A 20,330-nucleotide genomic window follows, 5' to 3' on the forward strand; every position below is an offset into this window, starting at 1 on the left:
GAACCATTCTGATGGTGCTTGCCTTTAACTCTTAGCTTCTTTGTATTTTCTTTTATCCATTATTTTCAATTAACCTTCAGGAATCTCGTATTCAGATTTGCCGATTAAGACAGCATTTAGCTCACTGGACACATAACCTTCTAAGTTTGGCAATAAACAATTAGCTATTTTGTCACGATTTCAATGACACATTTAAATGTCAGTTTATGCTTACAATTAATTTTTAGTTCTATAACTAAGATCTGTAAAGGGAAGCAATGTAATTATAAGATTATGTTTGTCCATGCACGATAATCTACTTTTCTGGTTTAGTTTTAGAACAAAATCGTATAGCTGCACACTTAAGCAGACACTTAGTGTTTCACTGCTATTCAGAAATTAATTTCATGCATTAGATTCTCTTATATGCCAATAACACCTCTTATTCATCATAGTAAAAGGTAATCAAAAGTGTTCTAATGAATTAACTAAAGACAACAGGCGCCAGTACTTATGTGAGCAATTGTATATAATGTTGTTTTATTTTACAATACTGTCCTTTTATCGAAGTTTCAATAATTTTAATTTGAAAACCTATCAACGTATTTGGCATAAGTCAGATTTTTATCTGTTAGTAAATACAATACAGCAGCACTTAGCTGTTAAATACAGCGTATCGAGGAGAGCAATACTACACCCTAAAGTATGAAATCACTATCACTTAGTTTGACTTACAGAAAATTCCCCCTCTGAACTCAGCATTTAATCATATTTCATTCACTGCAGAAGCCATGCAAATTCATAACCTCAGTGTAGATATTAGTGAGACTAACAGCTCTGTTACACAAAATTAATATGCATCACCTAAATGAGCCTACCAATTTGACTTCTCCTGATAACACAAGAAGAGAAGAATAATAAGAATTGGTACCTCAGGTCTTGAAGGGTGGCTGTTATGTTCCCCCTGTCCAGCACAGTGAAATTCTCCATTAATGTCACTCTACTGTAGTTCTCACAGTACCAGCACACTTCTACACTGGCTTATGTAACAGTAAGCCGATGTCCCCAACCTTTAATCCCAGATTTGACTCCCATTCCAGGCAACTGAGGTGAAATGCTACTTAATACGATACGTATGATCTTTCCCACATTAAGACACGGGTTTCCTCAAAACATTTCCAAAACCTTGCTGCTGTTATCGAGAGTCACATGCGGTATAGGAAAACTCCATTTGTGTTGTGTTGCATTGCGTTTTCTAATAAGAAATTCGACACACAGAAAACTACCAGATGGAACAGGTCAGAAGTTTTTTTTCTTTATATTGGATTCCATATGCAGGAAGAGACAAGAAAGATACAACTCCAGCACATGCAGGAGGTGGAGGAGCCTAACAGGCTTTCTCCAAAGCCATAAACCAGTACTGTAATCTGCAGCAAATGCATGTGGTGAAATCTATTTTTTTGCTCTTTGGAGTGAAGCTGATGGCACTATCGTCTTACTGCCTCACACCCGTATAAGCTGCTGCTCAGGTGGAAGGTCAGGGATAGTGGCTTAAGAGACGCAGTGGGGCTTTAAGAGATCACAATCCTTCACATGAGTGAGACACACAAAAAAAAAGACGAGCCTTAAAAAGCACTGAACAGGGAGCCAGGCTTCTCCCAGGAAGGTTATCTGGATAGTGTGTTCCTCCCACCTGCTAATCAAGTCTTTTATTTCTTAGCGAGATGGAGGAAAAAAAAGGTTCAACTTAGAGAACTAATGAAGCGCTGAGCTAAGTTCTTGCACGCAATATGTTATCGGCAAGAAACGACAAAAGGCAGTTGTCAGAGGCTGGAGACCTGCGACGTCGTTTGGAAGCTTTAAAAATGCTGAAGCTTTAAAACCGTCTTTGATTTATTAAATTTGACATGTGTGAAGTGAGGGGACTGAAAAGGGGGTGTTTTGGTGAGGCTCTTCAGTAAAAAAAAAGAAAAAATTCTGAGATAGCATGCCTTATTCCCAAACCCTTGTTTTTAACAAGAAAAAAGAAGTTTGCAGGTTTTTTCCTAGTTTCAGTTCTTTGTTTCTGAATTTCTTTTACTTGTGTACGTCAACCGAGATTTGTATCTACATGAGGAAGAGGACAGATAGAAATATTTTTAATGCTGTATTGCATTCAGCGAGGTGCATCATATTTCTATTAAAAACTCTGGGCTCTACATCGAAAAGTAGGAACCAGTGGGGCTTTTAAATACAGGGCCCTTTGTTCTAAATGATGACGAGAGTCTTCTTTCAGGTGATGGTACAGACAAGATCTGGACTCGCGTTCCACCTTTTTTCTTCTGCAACGCTTTTTTTCACTAACCAAAAAATTCTGTACGCCTAACCTTAATGTATCAGAAGATGATTGATTATACCAAGATTTGGGATGTTTTTCCTAGAACTTTACTGGTTCGTTACTGCTACCACATGCCTTCTTCTTGAGCACATCTGCAATGCATTTAGTAATAACACACATTTGAAAAAAGGCAGTATCCTCTATCCTCATAGGAAATGCGGTTATAAGGATTTGAAATAACATATTACAGTACAGTAAGTAAACCTTTTAGGAGGTGTACGATACATTAAATAAACCCTCACTCTTTTTAAATAAACTCTCGTTTCCTTGAAGAAAAAGACGTCTTTAACAGAGTTTATTTAGGATCCTAACAATCCAAATGTGGATATTGGTTCAACACACATTCGCATGTGCATCTTGCTAATGTAATCCCAAAACAGTTTGCAAAGGGTTATTTATTAACAGGCTTATTTCATGTTATTTTCTTTCAGGCACAGCTAATCAAGATGGTCAATCACTGATCTGAGCATGTGCCAGCTCCTTGGAAGCCTAATGTCATTACAGTCAATGCTTCTTAACATTCGGCATGCTTTCCCCATGCCTGCCAAAGGAAGATACTGTGGTGATGAAGAGCTGCCTACCAAGTGTCCCATGCAAGTCCACGTGATATAAGAAAACTGACCTAAAACCTCTTAGCCTGTGAATACTCTTTGTAGTTTGTGTAGGTTTCCTGATGATTTGCTCTAAATATAGGATAATTGAATTCAATTTTAAGCAGCTCAAGGAAATGCATCACTCTGCTTAATGTGATACAACCACTTAAAACTTGCATGCATACTGTGTGTAAGCCAAATTGCTCTGTACTCTCTTTATCCTTCAAACAAACGTTCGTACCCGTAAAACTGTCCGGCCCTCGTGCGACCCGCTTGAATTTTGTGAAACAATTAAAAAAAACAAATCTGTAAAAGTAACCTAAGAAAGTCCCATAACACCTTTGCGTGCCCGGAGCTCCTTTCAGATAAAATATGCCCCCCCCCCCAAAAAAAAAAAAATCAAGAGCTCCTACTGAGCAAAAGAGGAAGCTGAAGCGGGCATGCTCCAGAGGACCCCGCGGCGCGGGCCCGGGCCTGCAGCAGTGACGGACGGGTGCCTGGACGGCGATGTAGGAAGCGAGCCCACTGGACAAGCTCTTCTGAGCTCCCTGCAGTCCCTTTACCCCCACGAGCTCGGCGCAGGCGAACAGAATGGCAGGAAACATGCACAGAGTGGTCACGGAAGGACGTGACATCACAAACCACAAACAATAAAAGGTGCAAAGGTGCTTCCTTCCCTAAACTGTTCCAGAAAGTGCAAAATGGGAACCAAAACTCCCCCACTTCCTTCTCCCTAACAAAAACTGTCTGACTCTGCTCCCGCCGCTATGATCCACAAACTGTCTTCTTCTGAAAAACAGTCAATCAGGGGGCACGAGCCAAGATGGGTTTCAAAACACCGACAGTAGCTAAACAGATCAACACATCCACGCCGATTTCCTAGCGCCATGCTCTAAGTAACGGCTGATGTCTCTTGATTCACATTGCTCCTTAATTATGCTCTTTGAAAGCCTTATAACCACTGTTCCAGAGGCCTGCTACAGTGTGTATATGTAATATATTTCCTTGCAAACATAAGTGTGTCACTGTGCTCCATTAAAAGGGGGTCAAGTTGTGAATTTTTATAAAGAAACCTAACTGGAAAATAAAGAGTAAATAGGTTTTAGGGTTTGGGCTTAATGGTTTTGTAGAGAGAGAAGTCTCAGCGCAGCGAGGAACAGCTGTCTTAAACTACAGCAATTACAGGGTGGCAATGAATTCCTGGCAATGGAACTAAATAAACGTGTTCAATCTTTGTCTTAGTTGTACATCTACCATCCTCATCTTGAATTCAAAGCCATAATACAAGGGCTAAGGACTGACTAAGCAGCTGATGTGATGAGTGTAAAATAAAAAAGCAAGCCAATTCAACTTTTCATTTGTGTTGCATTTTACATGAGATGTAATAGACGATATTCTCTCATTAACATTTCAAAATACTGTATTTGTACATTCCTGATTAGAAAGACTGAAGACTCCTTATCAAGACATATGTGTAAAACAGCGCATTTACCTTAGTATAACCAAAGCCTTTATTACTTAAAGTGTGAAAATATGGATGAACTGCATTTCTGTTGGACAAAATTCTGTGAATAGGTCTTTTGAGTTCTTATGGTAGATTAAAGCATTAGGAAAAAGAAAGTTTGTGCCTCACAGGGCACTCTTTCACAAGCTAAACTGCAATGTTTTTACCCACTTCTCCACTGATCAGTGGCAAAACCGGTTAAATAATTCTGAAAGGGATCACTTGCTTAAACTGCCTATGCATCTTTCAAAAGTACGTTCCTTTCAACACACACTAGTATTCATAGCGCATAAAAACAGAAAGAGGGCACTCTGCTATTAAACATGTGCGGGTTACAGGCCTTTTATTACTGGCATCTTAGTCATCTTTCAAAATTTCAGCCCAAAACCTGAAACTCTGATGTACGTGGTACACCCATCTCATTGCAATTACATTTTAAAAAAATATGGAATATCACAGACACACAAATCTCAATAATCAGTTATGCCTACAAAAAGCAAGTCAAGCCCTAACAAGGACACAGGCAGTGAAATAAGTCTTTTGCTTTAAATATCACAATGCTTTGCTTGAATATTATTGAGATATTTTAAACTTCAGACTTTTCATTAGCTAAGCAAACATCAGAAAATCTGGTCCACGTGCCGTGTTTTTGTTTTTTTAATAAAAAAAAATAAACATGACTAAAACGGTCATAAAAAAGGACCAAAAAGTTGCCAGATCAAATTCCCATCATTTTTAAGATGGCAGATTCCTACAGCATCCTAAAAACTAAACTGAAAAGGGAGTGTAGTCAAATTATATCTCTCAAAAATCCTCCGAAATGATACACACATACGTTCTTTTGATTTAATAAAAAAGTACACGGCAGGAGAAAATTAAAAATTGACCCCCTTAAAATTTCACTTTTTAGATGGATTTTTCTCGTTCGCGAAAGCTACAGCCTGATGTTGCCACCTCTCTCAACACAGGCCCGCTGCGCGCTGGCAGGCTGGCAGATCTCATTCCACGATCCCTTTCCTCGCCGCTCCCATCACAAAACTTCCCAAGGACAAAAGGACACGAAACGGTGTCAGCCGGTTCGGAGCAGGAGCTGTGGAATGCGGCTGCAAACCCCAAAGGAGAGGACGTGCGGGCGGCCTAATCAGCTGTTTTGTCTGCGCTGTATGTTGTCGCGAGGGTCTTCTGCTCAGGCTCACATTGTTTGTTTTTACCCAAAAAAGGCTGCCAGAAGAATTAGCCAAACAGAGCAGTGAGATTTGCGCTCTGGGAGGTTAACCCCCCTATGGCAACTTCATGAGCCAAGTCGAGATCACAGGGAGCACGAGGGACACACAAGAACACTGCCCACTTCAGGAGACAGGGATATGGCCCAACAGTCATCGACTGCGTAGTGCGGAGATGACAAGAGCATCTTAGAGGTCCTCCTTAAATCAGCAGTTTGTAAAGGCTTGAAATGCGTGACTTTGGAGAAAATTAGTCAGTTAACTGCTTTGAATAAGTCAGGTTATCTGAGAGCTATAAGGTGCTGGCGTTTTTTCTTTCAAATGGTCTCTTAAATTTGTTACCGATATCACGATAATCAAACAAAATTCTTCCAAGTGTTTAGATCTCCAGGATAAGCGCTGGCTACCCCTGGTCCTCTCTTATAAGACGGTTTGTTTTCGGACATAGAGAAAAACACTTTCGAGCTGCGCCCAAAATACAGTAATAGTTTGTTAGAGAACTTTCTGTCGGAGCTTTGTTTAGGCCATAGGATAGAAGCCTCTTTCTTATTGAGGGTTTGTAATGTTTTGTTAGGTCTTTCAGCTACATTTGATGCAATTGATTATATGATTCTTTAAAATCACTTGTAGTCTCATGTTTCCTATTTTGGTCATGTTTTGGATTGGTCTACCACCTTGGTAAAGACGACCAGTTTGGTGTTCCTCATAGTCCAATCCTTGGACCTTTTTTGTTGTCTACATGCCAGCTTAAGACATCATAATAAGAAAATAAAAATGCTGACTTTCATTTTTCTAGGCGTATTTTTCAACATTCCCATTCTTGGCATGTAGCACAAGCGACTTGCCCTTACAGAGTGCTTAACTGGGATTCAGACATGAATAACTACTGTATAAAAGGTTTGAACTGTAAAACTATGACCCTTATAATGTTACATTTAATGGAAATGTTATTATGCAATCTACTAGAGTGAAAGATTATAATGGTTTCTGAACTCTCTTGTGTTTCACTTAAACTCTGTAGTTACACCTGCATTGTAGCATCTCGGAAATATAGCCAGATTGAAACCTATGCTTGATGTGATGGATACAGAGGTTTTACACATGCTTTTACACTTTCACAGCTTGAGTTTTTCAATTTCTTGTATTCTCTATTAAAACCAGACACACTCCAGCTCTAAATTCAGTACACAGCGAATCATCACATTGACTTTAAACGGCTACATTGACAAACAACACTCCTCATGATCTGTTCCTTTAAATCTGCAAGAGATGCTTATTTCAGAAGTTTCAGAACAGTCTCAGTGATTCGCAAATTCTGACACAACAGGTACGCTTTTGCTGTTATGCTGTCCGTTCATGAAGTTTGTGTTCGACATTATGCAGCTTGAGACTTTAGTTATTTTAAGCCTTAGTAGAACAATTAAAAATAATTTTATTTGAATGCGCTTATTATTTTATTATTGTTTTCAGCCTCTACAAACAGGTTGTAAACCTTAGTTTTGAGTTTTGACCAAAGATGTTCTGCATTGAAGGATGCTATATGAAAATACATTTGATTTGACAAGCTTTTTATGGGATTAATGAACGAAAAGAATTAGAGAATGAAACTGAAATGAGGCTACCTCCCTACCAAGGAGCAACATACTGACTTCACTTTGCATTACCAGACCATGTACTAGTCAAGCACTGGGATAGGTAACTGGTCTGCAGTGACTCTGCAGGGCCCAATCAGTTCAGCTGTTTGCTCCGTGCTGTTGTCTGACAAGCTGACTTCACCCTCAGTGTCCTGGAGGAACGTGCTTCAGCTATTATGGGGTGTTTACCACAGAGCAAAGCCCATGTAGTGTTAGCGAGCATGAAACCACTATCGCACATCGCAGATCGACTACTTGAATCCAGGTGTAACCACTGCTTAGACGAGCACTGCAAGGCTCCACAGCAGACACAGAAACCTCTGAAGGAGATGTGCAAGACTCTTTCTGTCTCTGACCAGGCACAGCCTAGGTTAAGTTACATTGAGAATCCCAGGTTTAATTGAAAAATGATTTGCTGTTTTAAGGTTTATCCCCATACAGAAGTCTCAGATTACTGGAAAAAACTATAAAACTAAAACAATACCATTCAAAGGCTTATCATTTTGAATATTTTTGTCAGGTCACATAAACTTCACAAAAACACAATAACATATTCAACTAATTATGTTATCTGCCAAAGACGACAGTGCTCTGTAGTATTCTGGATGTTCACCAAGAGTTGATATGCTCCTTATCTGGAACAAAGAGGTGGGAAGGCAGTGTCACACACCATGAAACGCAGAGCAGTATGGTTAGATGATCCTCCGATTACTTCATCTCACTTTTCCAGCATCCTAATCAGCCTAATTAAAGCTTTGTTCATTTTTAAATCTCAGATGACAATTTGTTTAACTCTACCCTGCAGCAGTCCTGTGAAAAAGAGAATTAAATTTGATCTTCTGACAGCAATTATTAAATGTTCCCTCCTGGCCCCAATTAAGGCTCTAGGCTTTACAGGCCTCACAGATTCTTCAGGCTGCCAAGTTCCTGTCTTTGTTTCTGTGGCTCCCAATATTGCAGTCCATTTGGTATAACTGTTTATTACTAGTCAACTAATATAATGATTTGGAGTTTAATTGTCTTTTATTGTTCCTGCAGTAGCTCTCGGAGAGTGAAGACAGACAAAAGAGGAAGTATGATGAATTTGTATTTGTAATCGAACAGCGGTTTCAGAGAATGTAGAACAAAATTCTGCTTGTTTAGCACTTTATAGTCACTCCTTTCTAATTATCATGTCATGAGAAAAGGGGCATGAGCTTAACTTGTGCGTTTTTTCTTTCATTTGTTTTGTATTTGAATGTCTACAGTCAGGCGGCTTCAAAAGAATTTATTTGGTGTTCAAATACTTTCATTTCTTGGGAAAAAAAGGTTCCATTAAACATGTAACCAGTTTATCTTAGAATATGAATTAAATCAGGAAATTTATGCTTCCTTCATATTCATTCTCACTGCAGATCTATATTTGGAAAAAAACGTTTGCAATATTTCTAACTTGGAAAAGATTGTGCTTTTCCTACAGTTTGTTTATTTTTTCACACAAGTCATGTCAACAGCACTGAGCTTCAAACAAGTACCAGCAGAGCGTAACGTGTTGGGTTAACCTTTTTAACCTTAATTTCTGGTCCAATTTTGTCACATATGTTCAGCAGTAAGCTATGAAGAAGAGCTCCCATGTCTAACCGGGCGACACCATCAATAAATCAGGCAGGTACGCGGAGAAGCCAGACGGAGACCCAGAGCTGTGTGCTATTCAGCAGAGTAGCAAACTACCCTGCGAGTCCACGGCCCTCTCTGTTCACATCTGGCTTCCTTTATACAAAAGCTCAGAACAGCCTGAACAATGCAGAATTCCCTCGGCGCAATTCTGAAGAACAAATGGGATAAATTTTCCAATAGGTGTGCACTAAAAACGGAAAATACTAGGCTCAAGCTAGACTCCAGGCCTCTTTTTTTACTGCAAGAAACTGAAAGGAGACTACAGTGACACGTTGCTTGATGTATTTTCACACACGTTCACTGAGAAATCTGGCGTCATGTCACACTGCACTTTTAATCTTGCTAGTTACTAGTAGCACTGTGAGCAATAATGGCAAGCGCAGAGGGAAAGATTTTTCTGTTTTTTAACCATCCATAAAAAAAGCTGTTCACGGCTTGTAATTTTTTTTTTTACTTAAAATATTCTCATGCATCCAGTTGTCATCAAACGTGCTGTATGCACACTCCTCGCAGCAGCTCAGTCATTTTCGCGCAGAATGTGCAAGACATTTCCTTTTCACTTTACTAAGCATCTTCTTGTTGATTTTCATTTAATAACTCCCTCACCTTGACACTCTGTGAAACAGCTGCAATTGTCACACCTTCTTTCTTCAGACATTTGTCCAAGATTTGACGAATTAAACTAGTTATGTATGACTCTGTTTGATACAGAAATCTACATACAGAAGATAAGAAATTTAAACATTCTATATGTGCTCAACAGGGAGCAGTACAACTTCATGCTGTAACGGGTAACAGCGTAATATTAGCATTAACATTTTATAATAATGCAGATGTTACATTTTGCTGTCTTTTCTTCCTTGATAATCTATTTCACAACAATAGCACGGTTTTTGCAAGGCAGCATTCCAGATTGCTGCTGTTCCCCCTTCACTTATATTATAATCCGTTTCGCAGAACTCACTGGTTCATACCAAGTTCCCCTTGTCATTTTTCTCAGTTTCAGGGGAGCCTTAAGCAAATCGAAATTCTCTACATGGCAGCATTACAAAACACAGCAATACAAACAGCTCACAGTCTTTTTCTGAATCCGTCTTCCTGTCGCAAGAAGCCAAACCCCAGCTGTAGGCGAGCACCTCAGCCTTTATTACATGAGATCTACTGAGTTTACAATGTACTGTACACATCCATCAAGAAAGCTCAAATGTTTTCAAAATAAGAATAACAGAAGCATAGCTGGAAGATTCCCCAGTCTCAAACTCATTTTCTTCAGTGAAGAGGCCATTTCTGATGGCTCCATTTCTCTGGCCAACAGTGACAGTAAGAGGCTAAAATACTTTGAAAAGAGCCGAACTTGCCTAGCCATGATATCATCCTAAATGCAAAATTATATTATCATCAATAAAACTACTCCTTAAAAAACTGATTTTTGGTTTCTTACATTGGCCCATTGCTTGCATTTGAACTTTGTGCAACATGACATTTAAAACTTTTTCTTGTTTTTAAAGAATTACTTGAATGTATTATTACATTAGTGTTATTTTCTGATGATTGCTATTATCCTATACGGTTCCCTTCACTGATACTGTATATGAATGTGGTGCAATAATTCTGTTCCATATATAGGAGTAATGTTTCAGTACTTTGTAAGCAAGCATACTCCTAAAGGCAGTTTATAAGGCACGTTTTGAAGTAATGAAACATCTAAGCTATAGAGATCCTGCTTCGTTACGCACCACTTTGGAAAATGAAAAAACCACCACAGCCAACCCAGTCCTCTCATTACTCAGCAGTAGAGTGACGTACAGATGTTTGTAGTGGTTTGAGGAACCAGCAGGGGCTGGAAACTCTACATGCTCGACTCCAACATGATCACAGTTGAACCTCATCAAAGTAAGTGCTCATAATTTGTCACAGAGAGCAGCCAATTAACATATGTTAGGAAAAAGCTCCAAAAAAGATAGTATATGATTAAAGACCCTGCACAGCTGCAGAAAATCAAAACTGCAGAGTTTTCAAAGAAACCTCAACCGAGGCTGAGAGATGGTTTATCTGATAATGCTCACTGCTGTTTAACCCTTCAGAAAAGCTCAAATATTAAATTACAGCAGTTTAATTTTCAGCTCAGGAGAATCCCTCTTATCACTGCAGATGACTTAACTACTCCACAAAACCACTGTATCATAAAAAGCTGACCCTCTAACCAAAACTCTCCTGTCATTTGGTTCAAGTGCTGTTTCAGACATTACTGAGCTTTCTTGTACTCGAGGTAGCACTTGGGGATGGTTAATTCCGCCAGTTTTGTATGCCTCCCTAAAGATAGATATACAGAAAATCACAGCATACATTATGCCCCTATTCTCACAGAGCAAGTGCCGAGTTTCTCAAAACTTAAGCAACTTGATATTATATTCTCCTTTTCTTAACTCTTCAGCTCTTCCCTTTTGTAAAAGAACTGTGTGATGTTTCGTGTTTTTTATGCCTTGTTGTTCGATATGGTGTCAGGCACAAAATCATTTGCATAACTTCCTTTGCAGTTTGTTTTTCACAGCTGCATCGGAGTCAGTGCTGTACCGTATATGATCTCCACTGGTGACAGGAAAGTTTGACTTTGTCATATTGTAAGAAAAAGGACTGAGCTCCTCCAGTCGCATTTTTTTTTCTTAAACGATTCACTAAAAAAGTCTCACAAATAAGCAGTCTACATTGTTTGCCACACTAGTACTTTCCTGTTCATTGGATTTATTTTCACTTTGCTTCATAATTACATAGCTTACATAGCTTCATCATAACATTATCAAACCAAACAGCTTCAGAACCTTCTTCCAAACGCTACAAGCTTCCCAAAGTAGCGCGCATAATCATGTTTAACATGGCTTTTTGTTGTTTTTAGAGGCAAAGTGAACTTCACAAGGCTTGCTGCAGTAGCTCAAGTTGGCAGGATTCAGATCTGACCAGAGTTTACAAATCCCAGGGCTCTCTTTGCAGCTGCAACGTTCACATAACCTCCACTGTCCCCTGCCTAATGATAGCGAAGCACGGAGCTCTGAGCGCCACAGAGTTTTTCCATTCAGATACTTGTGGGCAAAGAACCGGGCACATTTCACATAATTATTTCTTATCCTAATTTCCCCCGTCTTGAGAAAGAATCAAACTATGCTACTTTCAGAATTAAAAGCCCTCCCTTTCCCCTGCATTGTAAAAGCTCTCCACCGCTAGGTCGTCTTCAGCCTGGATTGCATGCCCTATTCCTGCTGTGTGTTATCACAAATAAACATCTAATTACACGTATAATTAACCTACAGGGCTTGTGTGTATTTGAGGCTGATCACTGTTTTCATTGCCAGGGTTTATTTTGTTATTAGTCTTGAAGGATAAAGAGGTTGTGTGGGAGAAGAACGTTACGAGAAAAAAAAGAAAATCGGTTACTTTCGACCGATAATATTTGCTGTGTTCAGTTTTGGGCTGTTTTCTTTCCACGACTTAAAACTGGGTCATCAAAATCCTACGTGCCAGCATTTTGAAGAATAGAAGAGGCACATACTGCAAAAAAAAGGCCATTTGGAACTGACAGGCTGATCAAATTAAGTATGCATAAATCCGTGTGTAGAGTACTCCTCTCTTCATTTCACTTATAACACCAGTAAGCAAGATAGCTATATCTGAACCACCAGCAACATTTAAACACTTTGCTTTTCTTGCTAGGATGCCCTAGTTAATAAGACTATGATGTTTTATATGTGAAATGAAGTACAGTACATTAAATTGCTCATATCGTAATAGAAAAATGACTAACAAATTAATTCAGTGTAAATTAAAGTACCAGAATTTTCACTGAGCACCCTGGTCACTTTGAACACGATCGATATTTCTTAAATGCCTACGTACACAAAGGGAGATCGGTGTCTCAAGCCAGCACACTAACAACAACAGCAAGAATAAGCACTGCATCCCAAATTAAATATGTCAGCAAAAATTTTAAAACGCTCATACTGTACCTCAAAAAGGTACGTTTTGAAAGCAAGCAAACACCCAGCTCTCCAAACTCAGACCCATCACATTATTACATGATCGGGAGGGGCTATAGCTCATTTGAAAGGTCAGTGGTAAAGTCTATAGGACCAGTCAGAGATTAATTCTTGCCCTTTCGGAGTTTGTGATGCTCTCTCCTTCATGCCCAGTGGTCTCCTATACCTGCATATGAAACGCCTGCTGAAGACACTGCTGTAAAGTTCTCTGTGTCAACTTGGCACGAAGGGCACTATAATGAATGCAGAGCGACAGGTTGATTTCAAAGGGAAAAGACCCCCTTTCACGCGGCGGTAGTCGGGGGCGACGCGCGACAAAGGCAGAACGAGGAGCCGCCCACGGAGCCTGGCCAGCGGAGGAGAATGACCACTGTAGGTCTCTCTCCCAGTCTGTCCGTCCCCCGCTGTGAGACAAGCCCTCTCCACCAGCTGAGCCTGACACTGGCAAAGGCATTCCAATCTCACTGGCAGCCATCACTTCAGGGAACTGCACACCCGACACAGAGAAGCAGTCAATGAATGGCTGCAGATCATTTAGCCAGATCATTTCATGTGACTAGAAAGCAAAATTATAGTTCACTGCCATACAAAGGAATACCAGTTACCGTATTTTTTGTTTGTTTTATGAACCAAGACCAAGAAGTAGGTTACAGTCAAAAACACACCAAACGTTTTCACCAGTTAATAGCGTAGCAAATTGGCACTATGACATTCAGCACCAAAAACAAAAAGAGAGAAACTAATTTTATAATCAGAAAGGGCCCTAGATTCCTAAAGAGAGAATGCTGAGTAATTCTGATGCCTGGCAGAAAAGTGTATTTCCTCCAGTTCTGAGAGGCAGCTCAAGGTTAATACTGGTTTACAACAATAAACCAAGAGACCCAAATGGCACAAGCTGCCGGCGCACAGATTCAAGTCTTTGTACCACCCGATAAGCTCAACTGGTAAGGCCCAAGGAGAGAACCAAACCCGTTTAACGAACTGGATTCCTCACTCGTGAAAGCTTCAATACTCTAGAGAGGCCGCAGAAGGTGGCGTCACTACAACAGTCTCATTTCCCATTTCAAGACCTGGTAGAGCAGCATACCGACATCTAAAGCTGTTTCCGGGTCCCCTGGAAATAACTCGTACAGGAGACACTATTTGGGTTGTACATCAGAAGGCGCTGAATTCGACCTTTGGCGGTCAAGACGTAAGGATTGGTGCCCCTGACAGGATTTATTCAGAAATGTTAACATCTTCGAAGATTCTTAAGAGTTCGTGCCCGACACTCTTAAACACAACACAGTCTTCTTCACTGGCTCAGCCTACCATTATGTAGTAGTTCTCACCTCGGGACATCCTCGCTATAAAGAGAGGATGCATTAAGGCCACTGGCTTTGGCTTACATCCTGCTTGAAGTGTGAAAAGAAAACAGAAGCAGAGATGTGTAGCCTATGTTCAGCAAGAAAGGAAAAACAAGTGAAGAAACTGCTTCTGAAGGCAATTTTGTTTTCCCACTCAAAGTCGTTAATTAAATGAAAATATAAAAATACCACTTGTAGAGCAATGCAGCACAGCAGACGGGACTGTCGGACATTTCCAGTCCTGAAATGTCCAATTTGTGCTGAAGTGTTTTTTAAGCACAGGACTTGCCTTTGAATTCCACGGTTAGTTCTGTTCCTACCATATTTCCACTGTCGACAAAAAACTTGATAAGACCAAGGGTGCAAACATGCAGCACACTGGCATTACTCCACCTTCAAAGAAAAGTATATAACAGTTGCTATACCTAATACAGACATAAGCCACCCTTGCTTTTAGAAATTCTTGTGACTTTCTTGAACCAATAACCTGCTTAGAACAAGCTCTGCTTGTGAAACCAAGACAGTAACGCAAGGCGTCCACGACATCAAAAAGATTCCTCTCTATAGGAGTTATATACATAAGCCTGCAATGGTAAACTCTGCCGTCTGTATTTTTAGTCAGACAAACCCGTAATCTGTCTGTGCGCGATGGCGTGTGTCTTTTTAAAGAAGACAGAACCTTCTTCGTGTGAACAACACAACTGCGGCATTACACGGGCACGAAAAAAAACTCAAGAGATAAAACAGATCATATCAATCACAACCCCTCATCCCATTTCACAGTAGAAAAACGGTTATGTTAATGTAGCCGCCGCACAAACTAACACATTCAGCCTGGCTACCAATGAATGTTTCAGTTACATCACTTGAACTAGCTTTACACAGCTCTCAAGGTCTAGGCTTGTACTGCTCCACTAATAAAGATAAGGAGCAAAGCAAATACAGCAAAGACTGCAGCTATCACCTTCAGATTTAAGCAAGAGCTGCAGCTGCTTAATGCTTTTTTAACAACTGCATGAAGACCTTTACTTCCTAGGCAGATTTTTGAAAATATATTCAGTGGATCTGCTTCATTCTAAAAAAATTAAACGTTAAAGAAAAAAAAGATACACCAGATCACACTGTTTCAGTATCAAGAGGTTTGAGGAAGGCTACTTGAAGTATTTCAGCTTTGTATTTTTCCTTCCAAGCTAACCGGTCAGTTCTTGCTATACTCTACCCATCCCCACTCCACTATAAGAGCTAAATATCTGAACTTTTTTTTTAATGTGTTACATAAAGCTGGGCACGTTTTATCCAGCTTTGTCCAGTTTAGTCTCACGCGTCTCATGCAGGTTGGTGCACTGCTGTGGGTGGCTACGAGCTGAGTTTGAAATTGCTGCTGCAGAACCCGAGTTTGATTATTCTGATGTATGCATTATGAAAGACACTCCACAACTGTCCTGCACATTTCACCAGCCTGCCTAGAAGAATAACTGTAAGACTCCAAGTAGTAAAAGTTTAGAGGTCATTTCATTAAACATGCCAAGTTGTTGATATATTCATGGAAATATGAACAGACACTTATGCTCCATATTTACATAAATTGATTAAGACTGTATATGGAAAATCTTATAATTACTATTACTACTTTACTACAACAAATATTTTCTCCAGTTTAATATACTAAATAAGAGATTAGACTATTACTGTGCTACAACTCAACAGGTACATTAACTCCTTTTAGCTCTATTCCTTTTTTCTATTCTATATTAAAATAAAGATTTTGTCACACAGTTCATGCTGTTGTATACCTGCAAGCGGGAGCTTACTGTTGCTCCTCATGAGTGACGGCGCACAATAACACAGGAATTACTGAAAAACCGCCGGAATCGGCGCAGGTATCCATACAACTCACCATGCTTCCTCTTCTATTTATAATATCAGTGTCAATGGAGCGGGCTTCCAAAAATAAAATAATGAACTTTTTACCCCAAACAACAACAGTATATGATTCACACACACACACAAAAAGTCAGTCTCATGGCTGGGCTATTTCTGTAGGAGCACTATTTAGGAAGTATGGGATAGGAGCCAATTTGTGTCTTAACGATGGCGTGTTACTGAAGCATATGCATTTAAGGTCTCTCATCTCGTGCACAGCGCTGAAGCTCATGCTGTATTACCAGTGGTTAGGCTGAGACTCGTGCAAGGTTATTCATCTTTCCACGGCGTTTGTCCACCAGGCCCAATAAAAGCATCAGTCAACCTTGAAGTGCGATGTGGGTTTGAAGTTTCAAATATAGTGCGGATTTCATTAATTATACATGTAATATGGTGCAGCAAATTTGTTTTGCTTTCTCCTCTTTCGTTTCTTTACTGCGGTAAAGCTGAAGAATTAATGGCATCGCTGGCTGCATTTTAGAAGGACTACTATAGCAGATGACATGCACCAGTGTAAACACCATATTGTACTGGAACGGTTAAAAAGTTCTTTAATAGGCCACTCCAATTCAATATTGTCCTTCTCAGACTTCTCTTTATATGCATGGGATATTTTGTGTGCTAAAGGAATCCACAGCAAAGCAAAAACCCACATATCCATAATTCTCCATATTTCACAACACACAAAAGCACAATGTCAATTTCCTTTTGTTTTTCAGCTACTTAATAGCAACCTTCAATGTTTTATGACTGCCTTGACTCTTTGATTTTTTTTTCTTTGCATGTTGTTTTTTCAGAAAGAGAAAGGACAAAACTCAAATTACAGTCATTGTGCAGAGAAAAGGATAGATGTCATTTCCTTTCTGTTAAAATCACAACTGGCTGTCTACGGATTTTAAATATGAACACTGAATATCAGGCATTGCTTAGACTTACTGTATTGTTAAGTGCTGCATCAATTCTCAGGTTTACATTAGGTCACAATAAAGCTACACCAAAGCTATTTCAGTGTTACCAATGCAGTAGTACTACAAACCCAAAATATATATTTATCTAAAACGTACACATAATACATGTGCTATTTCTTTGGCTAATCTACCATAAGGTACTGTACAATCATTTTAAATGCCAATTGAACATTTAATATCTTACCTGTGACAAGTTTGATGAAACATTTCACTGACATAAAACAAGAGACAGCTTTGAAGCATAGACCAATGCTTAAAATATGGCTTATGCTTCATAAAAGGCAAATCGTCTGGAAAAAGGGAAAGGTTTAAGACGTCTGGAATTTAAGGTTTCACTGCCATTTTGTTTTTCGGTGCCACTGCACAAGTACACGTTTTAACTTGGACACAAGCTGCTTCCCAGTCTTACAGCTGTCTGATCTACTGAAGTAAACCTGACTAATTCTGGAAATGAACTAAATTAGAACATGCATTCTCGCTCAACAGCAGGACTATCAGGCTGAAAAGAAAGAATTTAATTAAGATGGACTTTTAAACATTTTCCTAGAAAGCCCTCAGGGGTTAAGAGCCCCTGGTCCTGGAGTACAGATAAAACTAGCCCACCGATCACACTCTCCGTCACACTTAAACGAGGGCTGGGAGAGTGACCACAGCGGCATTTTCTGACACATTCTTTTCACAAACCAAACCCTGTTAGTGACAGCAGAACAGATTGTGTACATCTGCTGGAAACAGGACAGATGACAACGAAAACAAATGCGTCTGTGGACTGAAGCAGGACACTGTTCATGTACTGAAGGAGGGACAGAGAGCAGCACAGGATTCCCAGAAACTTCAGGCTGAACGCGTCTGACAACACTTCCTGTTGGGACACAACGTGACGACAATTGTTCGGCTGCATGTTTTTAGATTCCCCGATATTCAAAATAAAAAGTATTTCTTTACAAAATAAACAATGCTTCATTTTTTCTTTTCCTGCATTCCACAGTTGAAATAATTTAGAAAAGGCCAAAGGAGAAACAGCCTTTAGAGTTCAACTTTTCCAAAAGTAGACGATGTAAATTGTCAAAAATATCATATGGATTGTCCCTTCCTTTGGTCTAGATGAGATCGAGAGTATTACATTATTCCTAGTCTGCTCCATTGTGAACACAGGATCTGCTAAAAATATCCCATTTAATGCACATTTTTAAAGGGAATTTCAGATTAATTTTACGTGCAACATTTGTATAAAAGCTTCTCTGTTTACAGCTGTCTTACTGAAGGATGTTACAGAGTGAATTGGCTATTTTGCGGCACTGACAAAGATAAATTACATTTACTGGAAACTATTTCAGTTTTGGGCAAAGTCCAGTAATGCCACAAAAACCCATTCGTAACAACATCAGTAAATCCATTCCTTACCACACCAGAAAGATACAGGTCAGTCACTGTGTGTTTTATCACATTACAGACGTTCCGTCTGTGAGTTTACATAGAGTTAAATGTGAAACATAAACATAAAAAGACAAATATGCTATTAATAATATTTTAATGCCGGGGTATTTAGCAGTGCTCTAATAACAGAGCAAATCAGAAGTAGTGCTTGACACATACTTTAAAAGAAAATGGTAGCAATTATCAGTATTTGATGTTCTGTTATGGTTCATACCAAAGACTGCACTGGTAACAAATATTTTGGACTCACTGAGACCAAATCAATATTGAATTCTCAAAGGGTTTCTGAAAAATAAAAATCTGTATTAAATATAATTAAGCAGGCACATTAAGAGCAGCCAGCAAACAATGGCAAAAGACCGGCCTTCAGAGCACCAAGAAAATATATATATTTTTTTGGTTATTACATCTCGACAAAGAGCAATTCTAAGAAAGAAAAATGAATGCAAAATATACAATTTTGGTCCGTTCTTTTCCGTGGATTCTGCAAGGCTCCCTCTTACCAACAGAAAATCGTAGACATTTTTATTTTTTCCTGCCCTTTCAATCATCATCTTTTTCTCTTCTGCACCCTCGCTTCAGACAACCAAGTCAGGAAATCAACGTTACATTCTCATCCAGATGCTCCAGTTTCTGGTGTCTATTGGCGCAGCCACAGCTGATGATATAAACTAATGGTGACTAGCCAAAAGGTCTTTCTCTCTAGACCACCCAACAACTCAGCCTGGCCTAAAGATCAAATCTGACAACAGGCTTGTTCACCTTTTCCAACCATTTGTAACACATCAGTTCTCACATTCTGAGTAAAATCAACACATTTAAACTGCACAAGGACAGAGCTGGCCCTGCTGCTTGCCCTGTCAATTCTGAATCGAAACTATCTCTGCTTGATTGAGTTTCCAAGATGCATGACGCTGGTCCTTTCAATGAAACCCGGCAGACTGCTGTATGTTCTCCTTCTTTTTTACGTCCTTCTCCTTTCTGAGACAAAAGGAGAAAAGACCACTTACACAAATACAACGGTTTCAAACACAACCAGCAGTTAATGCAAAGAGAGTAACATTCTTACACAATTGCAATTAAAGATCAAAGACAAATATTCTGCCGCCTTCTTTAATGCCCTGGTGACTACAGCACACAGATCCTCCTCCAGTTATCAGCGGAATAAAACTTACAGAACATCAGCACTAATTATTAAATACAGAGGGAGTCGTTCTGTTTGAACTGTGCATTAAAAACATAAAATATGAAAAGAACAGTCGGAGAAGATATTTCAGCTATTTTTACAATAATTTTTCCACAGTTTTCACCTTTCCTAAACAAAAGGTCTGAAATTAAACAAGACCTTTGTGCTGCAGTTCCAAAACAACATGAGGAAAAATGATCATTGAAACAAAAAAACTGACGAATGCTTGAAGGCTTTGTCAGCACTTATTGTACTCGTTGTTATTATAAGAAACGTAATAATGCAACAGATGATTGTCCTTTATTCATAGCTCCTTTATGGTGGTCTTTGTGCATCTGTTAGTACAACAATAAAGGTCCTGTACAAGACTGCCTTCATATTAACAGTAGCAAGAGTAACACCTGCCTACAAAGCTGTTTCAACTAAACGAGAGGACTACTGAGCTATCTTCAGCAAAAATATAATTGTTTTCATCT

General features: G+C 39.4%; 1 protein-coding gene across 15 annotated transcripts in view; it reads right to left on the reverse strand.

Moving 5' to 3' along the window:
- mef2cb (myocyte enhancer factor 2cb) overlaps positions 1–20,330 on the reverse strand; it is a 92,200-nt gene that overhangs the window by 51,568 nt on the left and 20,302 nt on the right. The window contains exon 1 of one of the 15 annotated variants that reach the window (XM_088630655.1): positions 911–1,014. The exons of the other annotated variants lie outside the window; for them this stretch is intronic. The gene's annotated coding sequence lies outside the window, so the exon portion shown is untranslated. Of the gene's footprint in view, positions 1–910; positions 1,015–20,330 lie in introns of those variants that run through there. 15 annotated transcript variants of the gene reach the window in all.

Source organism: Lepisosteus platostomus, chromosome 4 (assembly GCF_059453375.1).
Source record: "Lepisosteus platostomus isolate fLepPlt1 chromosome 4, fLepPlt1.hap1, whole genome shotgun sequence".
Classification (NCBI taxonomy): Eukaryota; Metazoa; Chordata; class Actinopteri; order Semionotiformes; family Lepisosteidae; genus Lepisosteus; species Lepisosteus platostomus.